The 16,086-nt window shown below is 33.8% G+C and overlaps 1 protein-coding gene across 2 annotated transcripts in view; it reads right to left on the bottom strand.

Moving 5' to 3' along the window:
- Nucleotides 1-16,086, bottom strand: part of Orai (calcium release-activated calcium channel protein orai) — a 50,265-nt gene that overhangs the window by 29,134 nt on the left and 5,045 nt on the right. For both annotated transcript variants that reach the window (XM_070109212.1, XM_014237169.3), the window contains exon 3: nt 11,757-11,870. The gene's annotated coding sequence lies outside the window, so the exon portion shown is untranslated. The remainder of the gene's footprint in view (nt 1-11,756; nt 11,871-16,086) is intronic.

The following is a 16,086-nucleotide window of genomic DNA, read 5'->3' as shown; positions in this document are numbered from 1 at the left end:
GTTATCTCGCTGGCGATTCCGGTATATTTTTTGTTTTTCTTGCTGTTTTTGTAAGTTTTTATTGTTGTAGTATATTTTTATTGTTGTTGTGTTTATATTTTGCTGTTGTATTTTTTCTTTTCGATTTCGTTATTTATTGCTTTTTTTGCTGCTTTTTTGCAAGTTATTTTAGTATATTTGTTGCTGTTGTTGTTGTTGTTGTATTTTTTCTTGACGACTTCGTTATTTATTTCTTTTATTTCTGCCGTTTTTTTGCAAATTTCTTTTGTTGTTCTTATATATTGTTGTTGCTGCTGCTGTTGTTGTAATTTGTTTTTGTTGTTGTATATATTTTTTCTATTTAACTTCGGTGTTCATTACCCCGTTTCTGCCGCTTTTTTTGTAAGTTCTTTTATTATTTTTATTTTTGTTGTATTTGCTTTTACTCTCTACTGTATCTCATAATTTTACTTTATTTACTTAATAATATTAATAACGAATTTCCATATTTTTACACTTTCTTGCTTCACTTTGGCGGCTGATTCGTAGCTTTGTTGCTTTGCACTTTATTTATTTTATATGTATTTATTTTGATTTTCGCGCATGAAAATATGTCTGTATGTATATGTGTGTGTATTTGTCATTAAATGTCATTGATTACTCGTAATCAGCCAAACCAAAAATTACAAAAAAAACAAAAATTTGATTGCACTCCCCTTTCGCTATGAGCATTCGTATCGCCTTCGCCGTCTTTATGAAATTTAAATTTTATTGATTACGGTTTTTGAACACATTTCCGCAACCCGAAACTGTACCGTAGCGTAGCCGTGTTGTGCTTGATAAATATGCGCGTTTATTGCTTTTATAGACTTAATATTATTTTAATTATTTATTTATTGTCTGTTCTCTTTCTTTATTTTTTTATATAATCGTCGTTCAAACTGTGGTCTCCGCTAAACGACGACGAGTTCAGCGTGTTTCAGTGTTTTCTTCTAAACGTCTCCCGCGGTACTGTTTATTGTTGGCCGCCCGTGGCTGTGACCGCGACCGCAAAAGCGCATTGAAGTCGCAACGATCGGTCGCCGTCAAACAGCAAGTCGAAGCTAGTCATATTTAGTTAACATACAAATATTATAATGCCGCTCATGAGATGAGCGCACGATCGGCAGGCTGGCGACCAAACCCAATCGCTTTGTTGCTCCAAATCGCTCCAGCTGTGAGCGCAGCTCAATCGTTTGCGAGTGCGCTCACAACCAGCACACCTTACACTCCTTACTCATCGCTATTGGCGCTCACGTGGCTATAATCGTTGCTGGTTTTTGTTTTTGTACTGTTTGATACACACGCCGCGATCAGCGTTCAGCGTTCGGCGTTCGGAAAAAGCTTAACAATTTGTTTGTGTTTAAATTTTGCAATTTCTTACTCATAAAATTTGAAGTTAAAAAATAAACTTTTTTATATCTTCTTGTTGTTCCAAAGGGTTCGAAAGCCTGTAGTACCTAATATGGCTTTGCTGTTTTTGTTTTGTTTATTTTGCTTTGCTTACATTTGACTTATTGGCCTGTCTTCTCAGCCACACTAACGTCAGTAACTAGTCTGTCCAGTGTTTTAAGCCACTCTATTTTTATCGTGACAGCGGTAAGTGCTCTTTGCTTGCTCTTCGGTGATTTGACGATTTTTTCCCAACTCTGGGGGAAAACCCTTATAGCATGGGTCGTTCCGTTTTGACGTTTTGATGTTTTTCTGTTCATTTTGTTATTTTTACTCTTACTTCTCTGAACAAATGTCAGTATGTATGTAATTCGCAGTTGTGTTGACGAACTTTGTTTGCGCGTTGTTTGGCTTGCCTTTTTTGTACCGAATACGATGTGGGTCTTTAGGTTGGATGACACTATCACTTATGCAAAGCTCTCTTTGATGCGTTATGTTGTTATAAATATATATATTTAGTATACTTTTATGTACATATATACATTTAGTATATATGGGAAATTATGTGTAAAACGAAACTCACTCTAGTCTTGATTGCTGACATTAATTTACTTGTAGTTAAGTTTAGAGATGTACGATTTAAACAACATTTGATCTGGATTTTAATCCCGATCGCGATAAAGTGACACTTTTCGGTAACGAACTATGAGTTCCAGATCGTCAATTTATATTATATTTTTGTTACTTATTAAATTCAATGTGGAATTCTCGAGTACGAACTGCAGCAAAGGCAATACCTTAACATATAGAGTTAAAAAGCTTTTTCAAAAAGCGGCCGCGCATTATCGGAATTTTCGACCTATGAGTAAAACATCACGATTCTTAATGAGGTAAGCCAAGTAATCTACCGGAAGCAGCGATCTAATGCGTTGGCGCTAGTTTAATCTTGATAGAAGATCTTCTAGATATCAGGAATCTTAAAGATTTTAATCGTCCAACTATAAATAAAGGGTATTTTCTTTTAACATGTGGTTTACAAAAAGAAATAAAAACAGTTTAATGTTATGTCCCCTAATGCATTATCAGACAACTCTAGCCAAGCAGCATCAAGGCTGTAACTTCGTACTGCATACCGGCCAGAAGTGTCCTGGGAAGCAGGGTGTCGCCAGGAGCAAGCAACTTCACTTCGATAGTGAGGCTGCAGAACCTATTGAAATTCACGTCAAGCGATGGCATTCTAAAGCCCGACTATTTCTCATGAACTACGTATCGGCATCCCATCTGGCTAAGGAACAAAACTAGTCTATGCGTGGCTCACGAGCCTAATAGACTAACCAAACATATAACCTAATGTTATGGCCAAGAACTTAACTTTATTATAAAGATTTGAAATTACATTTTAAAATTGATTTCGACAAAGTTACCGCTGCGGCTGGCTCGAATAAATTCCAGCGAAGAGGCCATATAATGCGCCGAATATTCTCTTCCAAGACGTCAATGGCTATAAGAATTCTAAGATATTTCTAAAACTATCCTTTGCCTAACCAGAGTGGTCTAAATCAATTTCTTAATCAAGTAACTCTTCATTAATGAGAACCTTTCTCAAACTGGAAAATATCTAAATAGAAAATAGACAAAAAGGCCTGATGAATACTAAAAGGAATGTTTAGTTACCGTATAGAAAAGGCTGATAAATTTCCACAAATAACAGAAAGTATGAAAATGAAGCGTTCGAGGTGGCTGGGGTCTTACATCGAATTCAGTGCTAGGCAATATTTCGCCGCAATTAGGAAAAGTTTATAATATTGTTACGCTTAATGATCGACTCTAAGTAGTAGATTTCTTTGTGCAGACAAAGTTAAGGAAAACCTGTCCGGAAAACGGATCAGTCCACGATTAGACCTTTTGAACGAATCAACCGAGCTATAAGAAAGTGAGGTTATGTTAGGAGTGTTGTTTAAAGAGTAGGGAGATTATTCATAAGGCTTGAGTTCCATTATGATACCAGTAACTAGTGTATAGTACAGAGATGAACGGGAATATTGAAGAATAACTAAGTATTTAGGTTAGAAAGATATTATCCGTAAAGGATCTTTTAAGGAAGACATACGGATCTTGAGTGTCAATGATCTTATAGAAACTTTCGAGAAATGGACATTTTTTAAGTTTGAAGTTGAGAAATAAATTTTGTTTTTGATACCAAAATATGTAACTTACTCATCAAATTGTCTTCGTCTGAACTGTAACAATCTACCATAAAAGTGTTTCTTCAAACATTTATTATAAGAAACCGTCTTTTTTGTGCTCTTGTTAGTCTAGTGAGAAATTATATGCAATTCGGCTGATTTGTAAGTAGTTTCATGACTAGTTTTTCAACTACTTCATACGAACTATTGTTTAAAAAAATGTTATGGCATAGCAAACCGCAAAGCTATGAATTTATCACCATTGTGTTTTGATTTTATCGGTATACCCCCATACATATATACAGGTACAATAAAAGTAGCGATTTACCTCGCACAATTTTAACAATTTGAAATCCAAAGCAACTCATAAACGCTAAACGTCATAATATCATAAAAACCACAATTTAATGACAATTAATGACAGATAACGGCAATTAATTATGACATATGCTTTCGATAAGAGTGTAGACAGTCATAGAAGTGTTTCAAGTGCAAATTAAGTGGCAGATACTAAGTTTTCAAGATATGATTATGAATTGGATTATCAAAGACTATCTGTTTATGAGGCTAGAAAGGTAAGAAAGTAAACAAAATGTGTACTATTTATTTAGGTGAAGCACTGGTTTTCGCTAGAACGTTTATTGGCCTACTTGTATTAATCAAATTTTATTGATCGAAAAAGGGTGGTATGAGTAGGAAATAATTTTTTTTTGGAGTACATGAACAATGAAAAATATGTTTTCCCGCTTTAGTGTTGGAGTGTTGGTTTAAGAGCGTTTTTCTCGAAATATTTTTCAAATCGAGCGACAATGGTACTCAAAGACTAATTCAAATATATACTTTTGATATCTTTCATTTTAAGTCAGCTATAAAGGTATACTTTACTAGCAAGCTTAGCACGAGTTCCTAGAGTCATTGTCGCTCAACGAAGCATCCTGAAAAAGGTGATTCCAGAAATTGGCCGCCATTTTGTACCAAAGTGTGTATATACAATTTTTTCTTACACCCAAATGCATGCTTAATAAAATCTTAAAGGTATTGTAGAAATTCGATGCCTTACACCCAGAAGTTAGACCTTTAGAATGGCCTACGCCCTTAAAAACTTGCCTTTGAAGTCAGAAGAAATGAACGATTGGCTCTTTGGACCAAACTTATCATTGCGTTATATTTCTAAAACCAAAACGAAATAGTCGTTGACAATTGAAATCGATAGACATTTCTTGAAAGACATGAAAAAGATCGTTACGATTACAGGTTTCAGCAAAATGGTGCACTATGTCCAACTGAGCTCAACATATTCAGTTTTTGCAACAAAAAATTCTTCGACGCCTAATGAGTGACTGATCACTCAGCTCCACTGACTTCTTTCGTGCGGTCAATTAAAAAGCAAAGTGCACGTCAGCAATTCTCGGATCATTGACGAGTTCAAAACAAAAAAAAACATTCGTACCGAGCTGTCGCTAACAACCGGAGGCGCTCGGCGGAATAATATAAAATGGTTGAAGTTTGCAGTGACCAAGGTTCCTGTTTGATTATTGTTTCATTAAAAAAGAAAGTTCCAAATAAATTATTAAAAACAAAATTAAATGAAAACATATGATATTTGAGAAGTATTATTTGATGTTATTGAATGTACACAACATGACCTCGTTAGCAGTAGCATCAAGCTACTGTCATACTAGACTTGTATGGCTACTTGGCCATAACGGAATCGATGAAAACTGTACAGTTGATGAGCTTGCAAGAAAGGGTTATCTACCATCAGGATACGTACGTGCTGATGTTCTTCAGTCACATTGCGTGGAGAACGTCTTTTAAATTACTTGCACTTTGCCCAGCTCATCGCGCGGAGTTCTAACTGGATACTATACTATTGGCACCCAAGTGCGAAATACAATACTTGGGGGGACTTGTCAAAGTTGCTTGCAGGAAGATGTGGTGGAAACATTTGGACACTTTCTCCTCTAGTGTCCAGCTTGTGACCCCACAAATATCAGCCTGTTTAACTAACCTTACCGGCACAAAAGATTTTACACCATTTATTCTTATTTATGTAAGAGTATGAAAACGCTACGAAATGCGTGATTGACGCTTGACACCTCACGTTTTCAAACGAAAAAATACAGTTTATAAAATCAAATTTAAAAATTTACACAGAAAATAGTTTAATCGACACTACAGAGGTGTGTATGCATGTGTAGACGGGCATATGCATATGCAATAACCGCTCACTTGCCACACGCCGCTTGCCAAAAGTGAAGGTTGCATTAAATAAATTGTGAAAATTTTAATTATATCTTTTTATAGTTGCAAGCAGCACAACAACAACAATGATTTCAACAACTAAGCAGTGCAATTTCAGCATGCGATTTTATGAATTGTAAAATACGAACGATAATATCGCATTGTTTGTGCAAATGAAATGTTTCTTTCACTAATTGACCGCAGTAAAAATATGTACGTCTGCATGTATGCCCCCATATATGTCTATATAAGGTATAATGATGTTAAAATTGCCACGATTGGCGTTGTTGCATTTAATTGGTTTTCATGACTTAAATATTTATGCGTGCAATTGTAATATAAACGCTTGAAATAATAAACTCTTAATTAATATACTTTTCATTTTTCATACCAATACTAGCACATTCATACATACATATATTTGAATGTATATAAACGCGGACATACATACATATATATTTATTCTTATTAATGTATATAGTGTAGGCAGGAATATTCTCAATACTCAATAAAAATGAGGAAATTATTTGTTTGGCCTTTTTGTGGGAAAGACGCTTTCTTGTTTGTTTGCTTTCGAAAACCGCGGATTTGAAATATTTTTGGCCAATTTTTTCTCACTTTTACTTTGATTTGATGAACTCGGACGCAAGGCTACAAACAATATACTATTCTCAGAAGTTTTGTGTATCAATTATGAGTGTAAACAAGAAGCATTTATTGCAAAAAATTAGACCCATCTGTTATTTGTAGTCTCTTTTGGCCTTCACCTACTTTAAAACTGGTAAATATCGCATGAATGAGCAAATTTTTTATTCAGAAATTTAAAGTATGATATTTAAATTATATATATAATTATAAGTTTTTCTGTACATTAACCCTGTACCCTACAATTGAAGTTATGTTACCCGCTTTAATCAAAAAAATTGAAAAATTACTGCATTTTAGCAATAACTTCTAAATAAATTTCTCTTTCTTGAAGTAACTCACTACTTTTAAAGTAAATTTCGAGTTAAAATTTTTTTTGGCTTAAACTCTTCACATTTATATAAAAATTACCGAATTTGACGGTTTTTGACTCAAAATTTATTTTAACTTTTTAGGAAAGCATGTTGTTTAAGACTTTTTTTTTGATACTCCAATGATGACCACAAACAATTTTTTTAAGATGATAACTTTTAATTGGCCAGAAAGAGGACTCTCCACAGTTTCTAGAACACTTATCAAAAATATTTTACGAAATAAAAATTTTAACTCGAAATTTTTTTTTTCAAATATTTTTTTTATTATAATCTACAAATTTGACCCTCAGGCTAAGCAAAAAAAAAAATATTTCGCACCACCCTACTACATATATGGTATCCATAACCTTACCAGAGGTTTCCCGGTTTGCCTTGCCACATCAAAAAGGGAATTTACCAGAATTTCTTTTTATGGATATGAAAAACAAATGCTTAAGTCACTTCAGAAAAAAATATTATATTTAATGATTCCCTACTTCTAGCGGTTTCTTTTCCGTGGGATATGTGGGTGGGGGGAGTCGCTAGAGAAAAGGCGCAGTGAGAGTTGGAGGGGGCGTCTTCTATCGGGAGCTCTCAATCAACTTTTTTTTCAGACTTCCAGACCATTGTAATGTCTTTAAAGCAGAAATGACAGCGTTTATGGTAGCACTACCATAGAAGTTCTGCTATACAGGTCTTGGACTCGCTGACAGTGTGTTCAAAGCGAGTCAAAGAGTACATGACCTCACTAGCTGTACAATGAAGCTACTTCCATATTACAGTGGGTCTGGGTTTCTGGCCACAACGGAATCATCGGGAATATCCAAATCCCTTCCCAGGATGGGAACCTTCCCTGTCTTCGTGCACTCGGGCGCTGGATCTATGGGGTTCGCGCGAGCTCAGTAAGCGTTAGTCAGCAACCAGCCCTTGTGTGGTTGCGAATATCTTTTGGCTCAGAGTGGAATATTAAAGGTGCAAAGAAGAACTAGCTCCTATCAAAGTTCAAATGGCCGCAATGATAGGTGTCCGAACTGGACACTATTCATTGGCACTCATTGGCGGTGCGGCTAAAGATTTTGGAGGTCGCAACTTGTTGAAGTCGCATGGAGAAAGAAGAAGATGGGGTGGAAACATGTAGACACTTTTTTCTCCACTCGCCAGACTACGGTTGAAGCATCTTAGTTGCCATACTTTCAACGAACTTTAGTTAGAGTAGATATTAGCCGATATTAAAGTTGTGGCTGAGTCTCGACGCTTTGTAGATATGCGACTGTCTTTTTGATTCATACCTGGGCATCATAACGGACAGGCGTTTCTATTGGTCCAAGTGGTGATTATTCGTGGCTTCACGAAGATTCAGCCTATTTATCTTATCTAATATTCACTTCTACCAAATCGTGAATTTCAAACGAAAAGTAAGAAATCAAAACACAAAAAAAATGTGGAAAACGGTTGGCCTCAAGGGCCATCCCTGCAACTTCCCTCTAATTTCATACGCTAACGTTCAAATTTCACTTTTTTCACTGCTTTTGAGCTCTTCGAAATTTTTCGTTTTCGATATATAGCAAGTAAATCAACCGATTTCGACCCGGTTTGCGGCAAACGATGTGTTTCTTTAAGGTTTAGAACTGATTAGTTTTTGGTGTCGATCGGTCAAGTCGTTTGGAAAAAATTCGAAAAAAAACGATTTTTCAAAATTTTTATTTTTGAGATTTCTCGAAATCCACTGGTCCGATTGGGTCCAAACTTACACGAAATTCAAGTGCAATGAAACCCTTTGGAATGCCGTTTAGTTTATTCAAATCGGTTGAGCAGTTTAATAGTTATAAGAGGGTCACATACATCCACACATACATACAGACATACGGACATCATGGTAGAAATGTTCGGGGAAGCTTCCTCGACCCTCAGAACGTCGAGATCTGTTGAGAACTCGATTTTTGCAAAATGGGGTGAAACCAATATCTTCCCGATTTTTAGAAAATTTTCCATTTTCTTAGCGGGAAGTTAAAAAAAACTGATGTCAGTCAACTTTTTTTAATCTAATATGCCTCTTTTGAAAGAACATTCATGGTCCAGTAAAGAGAAATAAAATGCTTTTAATGTTTCGAGTGATTTTTTCGTGCTTATAAAATTTGAAACTCCAGTGACCGTATGAATGATAAAAAAATTGTCCTTTCATAGTATCATAATTTATGACTATATAATATAATTTGTTCAGACAACTTTTTAAAATTATTCTCTCCTCTTATTTTGAGAACAATACAATAACAATGTGTTATGATTACATTACACATCAAAGGCGATTAAGCCAAACAATTACAAGTTCGTGCCGATTGTAATGTATGCGAACAGTTATGATTACAAACATGCAGATATATAGAATTTAATAAACTATAATGTAATCGCGAAAAAAAATATATAATATTGTCGCACAAAGCTGCATTGCATGTCTCACTACTATTACCAACAACAATAGGAGAAAAAAGGGAATGAAAAAAAATCACAAAAATTAAGTGAAAAATATGAAAATCACAGATTACTTTATTGTCGAACAAATAAATGAAAGCCTATAATTAACAATACGCTTTTTTTTAAAGCTTTTTCATAAACAAATAGATTTGTTAACGATTTTTAATTAATACAAATATTTATATACATATGTGAGTGTATATATCTAAGTATACATATATGATTTTCATTTTGCACACATAATAGTTAAAGTCATTATGAAACAATTGAATGAGAAGGCGTGTTTGTCCAATATGAAATAACTCACATATATACACATACACACATATGGAATATATAAAAGATGCTACTTTTACTCATAGAACAAAGCAAATGATGCAACAAAAAAAAAATTCAACAAATATCAAAACAATTCATTCACATTTGTAATCGGTCGTTGGAAAAGCATTTCGTATACGCAATATGCACGCGAGCGCGCCATTTGAACGATATTTGAATTAGCTCAGCGACTAATTAACAGTATATGACAATATTTATTGCTTAACTGCATGCCCATGCGCATATAAATGTGAATTCGCCACAATTCCCGCGCAATTAAATTGCATTCCATTATATGGGTATGTAACACGAGATTTTGATTTGTGAGAGCTAATGTCAACGTAATGGGTGAATGAGAAGAAAAAACGACAAAAACCAATAACAAACACACACTCACTACGCATATGAGTATATAAATGTTTGGGAATATGAGTGTGAACAATAATTGTTAACTATTGGAGCTGGCAGGTCAGTCTGTTATGAGATTTTCTTGGTAGTCAGTTATCGCATGCGATATATTTGTAGATTGCAATAACAACAGAATTTAAACATTCTGACATAACAAATGTTTGAGAAAGTGAGCAAATTATTGAATATTGGAACTATCTATGCCATTAAATTAAATATGCCATTAAAGTAAAATTAAAGTTCACAGCCAAATTAAGAAAATCAAGAAAAAACTTTAACTTCGGTTGCACTGAAGCTACAAGTATAATAACCTTCACAAATACAAAAGTTTCCTTACAAGTACTCTATTTTTAAGATTGAATCAGTATGGCAGCATTATGCTATAATCGTCCATTCTGAACAACTTGTTCGGAGATTGTACCGTAGCCTTAGGCAATAATCCATGCATAATAATAAATCCAGAGTTTTAACTGCTGAGAGAAGGGCATGTTTTGACGGAGTAAGGCATTTTTCAGTTATTTTTCCTTATTGCTAAACTTGAATAGCCTTGAAAACTTTGAGAAAAGCTTTTTTGATTAAATTGAACTCTGAATCACTACATATACTCAATATTATGTTACAGTTTATTAAACTTTTCCTTGTAAAACACTGATCGCTCCGATCAAAGTGAAGAGAGGATTGGGTAATTTTGCTGCTGCGAGAATTTAAAACAAAACAAGTAAGGTTCTTCCTTCGGTTGTAAACGAACATTTCATCTCTTAATGGTGCCGAGGGTGCAAGAAAAACTTTGTTTTAAAAATGTTGCAAAAGCATTTTCGACATATTCGTCATAAGGTTTGTTAGAAAAACGAAAATGGTTATATCTAGTATATGAGAGTTCGGGTAATTCGTGGACCAATTTCACATATTTTCAGCATTAAATTATAGCAGATATCTTACCGATTGACCGATATATATGGTATAAAGCCACCCAGAAGTTTGAACATCTTATGTTAGGTATATGGGAGATAGACCGATTTTATTTATTTTTGACATTATTATATTTATATTATTAACAGTAAAAAATGTTCTCTGGATTTCCTAAAAGTACCTCACATACCATCACCAATATATAAGGAGTAAAGTCAACTAGATGTTTGAAAATCCTGATATTAGTTAAATGGCGTCTAAGGCAAGTTTTCCCGGAGTATAAAAAACGAGTTAGGAATTTTGATTTTATTGTTTTCAGATCAAGACTACAATAGAACTGAATGCTTTGAATAAATCTAGGTGGTATGAAACCGTTCAATTCCTAGTACATGATCCTGCTTTTCGATCTTCGTGACAAGGGATAATTAATTTTAAAACTCGATTTATGCTCCGAGAAAAATTGTCTACCATAAAAACTTCTTGAAAATAGTTTTCGATTGTTGCCAAGATCATCAGTAAGTCCAGAAAAATCTATCTGAAAGGGAGAAGTGCAGAAACTTTGAAGAAGAAGCGAACCCCGTTGCAATTATATAAAAAAATGTTAAGTAGACAAAGAACCGATTGCACCTCAATGCATCTCTACTTTGCCCTACATGTGCCGCTGTTTTTACAATTCGTCCGTCAATTGCTTTCTTCAACGCTAGTTGCCACGTGAAATCGGAAATAATTCCACTTTCTTTAAATTTATGCAAATAATTTCCACCAATTCAGGTGAGAAGAAGGTTGAAAACATGTTTGCTTGCAAACTTACCTGTCTGAATAAAAGATGAAATGATCGATGAGTTGATATGCAAAAATCGGAGAGGAAGTTCCGTGCGATATTCGTGATCTCAATTTGAATAGAACGCTAATATGTAGATGTATGCTGAAATGAATAAAACAAAAATAAGTATTGTAAGAACGAAAGGAAGTAAAGCCAAATACAAATATATTATATTTTGGTTAAAACTGTTTAATTATAAATACTGTTATTTATTTATTTATTTGTGCCTTTATTGCGATTTGATAACAGGCTTGAACAGGTTGTTGTTTAAAATCATTGTTCAAATTTTTAATTGCATAAAGTTTATAAATTATCTATTCCTTAAGCAGTTACGACAGCATATCAATCGAAATCGAAATTAATCAAAGAATTTAAAGTTTTTTAGCTCATGTACCCTTTAGGGTCTTTAAATCGTCATTCTATTAGAAGAATAGTGAAAAGAAGGGTTTTTCTATGCATCCCGCTCTAGTGTCGAAGCTTTGCGTTCTCAGTTGCAGCAGGCGTTTAAACGTATTTTTTTCTCTCTCGGGAGCGTGAATGGATTACAATCAAATTTGGTATCATATTAACTTATTTTGAAGGTCAGAGCCTCCCTTAGTTTTATTACTATATTTTACTTTCCGTCAGCGAAAGTTATACTAAAATCATTGTTGATTGTATTAATTTTTGACATTGTTTAGGTATACTTGGGAACTTATTTTTAAACAATTTTATAAATATAAACATAAACATATTCATACATATGGGGAGTAAAGTCAGCAGGCCGTTTCAAAATCGTGAATATCAGTTATATGGGGGCTAAGGCAAGTTTCCGCCCGATTTTAACCATTTTAGGCACTAAAATACACTGTTATTAAGAAAACACGCTCCCTTAATTTCATTAAAATAACTGCCATATTGTCCTATATATGTGGCATAAAGTCAACTGGAAGTTCGAAAATCTTTGTATTAAGTATATGGAGGCTAAGGGAAGTATTGATTCGATTCATTCCATATTTGACACAAGGGTATATTACTATCAAAAAAACCAATTTCCCGAATTCATTTACATATCTTACAGATCGACCGACATTTTTGGCAAAAAGTCCGCCATAGGCTCTGGGGTCCACATATTTGGTATGTGGGGGCTTGAACCGTTATGGACCGATTTTAACAATTTTTAGGCTCGAGATAGCATAGTGCAAAAAAATTGTGGGCGGTGACACGCCCTTTGTTCAGTACTGTCACCTGCTCCTATAAAGCTCTTTTGTGTAATCCCTGATGAAAAATTTAATGTCTCTGACTGATTTCGTCATTGATTTATCACAATTTTAGTACTTTTTAATAAAATCGATATATGTGGAGTGGGCGTGGTTATCATACGATTTTACCTATTCCTATCCTGTGCAAATTTCGTTGAAAAACCTATTAGCGGGCGGGGCCACACCCACTTATAAAAAATTTACAAACCACAGGTGCCCCTCATTATTGCGATTCGTTGTACCAAATTACGGTTCCGTATCCTAATTGGCGACTTAGTTATGGTAATTTATAGGGTTTGGATTAATGGCGTTTTGTGGGCGTGGCAGTGGTCCGATTACGCCCAAACTCGTGCTCACCTTTTTGCCAAGGAACACGTGTACCAAGATTAATCATTAAGATATCTCAATTTTTACTCAAGTTACAGCTGGCACGGACAGACAGATATCTCATCATCCTGGTAATGTATATATGTATATATAACCCTGTATCTAACTCAATTATTTTTAAGTGATTCAAACCACATTAGGTGAACAAAACTATTATACTCTGTAGCAGCACGTAGCAAGAATAAATATAATAAGACGAACTGGGACATTTATGGTTCAGTTCAATGCAAAAGGATTATGCGGGAGATTTACTACAAAATGATGTATGATAAGAAATAAAATTCGTAAATTGTTGCTGGTAGATAATTATGAACATCAAACTCAAGCAAACACGGGCTAAAAGAGAGGCAAGAAGTTCACTCAAAGAGCTTTTGGAGAATGAATAATGTCTGCACTGAGAGTTATATACTTAAGTTTTACCGAAATCGGGCTATCTCTGCAATACAACTTGGAAGGCCTTTGAAACATATTTATATTTATAAGATTTTCACTATATTGGTGGCTATCTTCTTGTTAAGTGGGTTCTCGAACAAACGAACTTTGAGCAAAAATGATTATTTAATAGATATTTATATCAAGAACGTTTCAATATTTTTCATTCCATATTTTTAGTTGCTGTCATGTGATTCCGCATAAATTTATAATTTTCTAGCAATTTCGTGAGGATTTGTTTGTAAACAAAAATGATCAATTACGTACAAAAAAATGGTATAGAAATCCACTAATGGCAGTCTAATTTAAATGTGGTGAAAATTCAGATACATTATTTATATACATACATACTTGTATATAATGTATATAAAACAAGTAAGGAAGGGCTAAGTTCGGATGTAACCGAACATTTTATACTCTCGCAAAGTCAAATGGTATACTCGTTTGAGATTTCTTTGTGGATTGACTGATATTTTCGGTAGAAGGTCAATAATAGGCACTGGGGTCTACATATTTAGTACTTAGGGGCTTGAAAAGTTTTGGTTCGATTTAGACAATTATTGCTCACAAGGTGGCATACTTTAAACGTATTATTCACGCAAAGAATCAGATGGAATTGAAAATATAAAGATATCTCAATTTTTACTCAAGTTAGAGCTTGCACGGACGGACAGACGGACGGACGGACAGACAGTCACCCGGATTTCAACTCGTCTCTGCATCCTGATCATTTATATATATATAACCCTATATCTAACTCGATTAGTTTTAGGTGATACAAACAACCGTTAGGTGAGCAAAACTATTATACTCTGTAGCAACAGGTTGCGAGAATATAAAAATAAAAAAAATTGTAGCGCATCTAGTGTGAAGTACAAGTCGATGTCGGTTTTTATCATTATATCTTATAATTTTATTGATTGACGTCATAACCCTAATTAGATAAGCCAAATTAAAGCAAATACATTTTTTTTATTAAATTTGTTGTTTGCATTTTCATATTGGGAATTTCCAAGTAAAGCAAATTAGTTATGATTGTTAAAAAAAGCATATGTATAACGATCGAAATAATATACAACAGCGTGGAAATAACATTAGTAGCAACAACAAAATGATTTTACGCTAAATTTCCAGACAAATTAAAATGAATTTTCACACCGAAACAAAGACAATTATTTTAGGCGTTAAATATTGAAGTTAGCAACACAAATAGTGGGAAATATTTAATTACTTGTAATTTAATAATAAATAAAAAATAAGATAAAATGATAAAACAATGAACAGAGTTAATCTATTTTACTATTGAATATAAATTACTTTTTATAATGTTTAATTATTTTATTTTTTATTTAATACACAATTGAGTCGAGAAGTCTATATTCTTAATCATATGTGTTATAGAGATAAAATCTTTAACACATTTTAAAATAAAAATATTGTAATTATATGCAAAACTTACAACTGAATAAATGATTTTTATCTCAAAAATCTAAAAGCATGTTTAAATACATATATACATACACAAAGTACATATATGTATATGTATTCATTTCCGCTCAAGATTATTTTAAGCCGATTTCATACTGACACATGACAATATGTCAACGAGTTCGCAAGTGCAACCGGAAGTTGACAAAACGTGCAAAAATATGCAGGAATAAAGAATGATATAAATAAATGAAATTTGCAAAAATTATCACAAGAACTAATGAAAATTGCAGACACTTCGGCACTGCCGAAAATACAGTACGAGTGAATAACCGTACAATTGTCTAACGGTATCATTTTAACAGAAAAGAGGAAGCGAGAAATATGCACTCAAACACACACCTTGTTGGAAAATCGAACGACAAACAAGTTCGTCATTTAGTATACCATATACATATACGAGTATGTACATTAGGTTGTCCGTTATTTCCCAAGTTAATATTTTTTTCGGTCGCCACCGGAAGTTTCAGTTTTTGCCCTAAAAAGGCTTTTACAGTAAACCAGCTCTTTATTTTCAATTCGTATATATTTTATATGGAATTTTTTGATATTTCATATCAAGCAAGTAACACTACAACTTTGAAAAAGTGATATTCTAAAAAAATACCGCTCTAAAACGTAAAGCTCGCTGTCAGAATGTCGTAGACGAAGCCCTACTATAGTATTTTTTAACATTTCTCTCGACCAATCGACACAAATCTTTTTTTGAGCGATTGATAAATTGTGTGGGATCCAACGTGTATGTAATGTATGCTGACTTCATGAATTCC

Source organism: Bactrocera oleae, chromosome 4 (genome assembly GCF_042242935.1).
Source record: "Bactrocera oleae isolate idBacOlea1 chromosome 4, idBacOlea1, whole genome shotgun sequence".
In the NCBI taxonomy this organism is placed as follows: domain Eukaryota; kingdom Metazoa; phylum Arthropoda; class Insecta; order Diptera; family Tephritidae; genus Bactrocera; species Bactrocera oleae.
The sequence above is the reverse complement of the archived record's forward strand: the minus strand, read 5'-3'. Positions and strand labels throughout refer to the sequence as shown.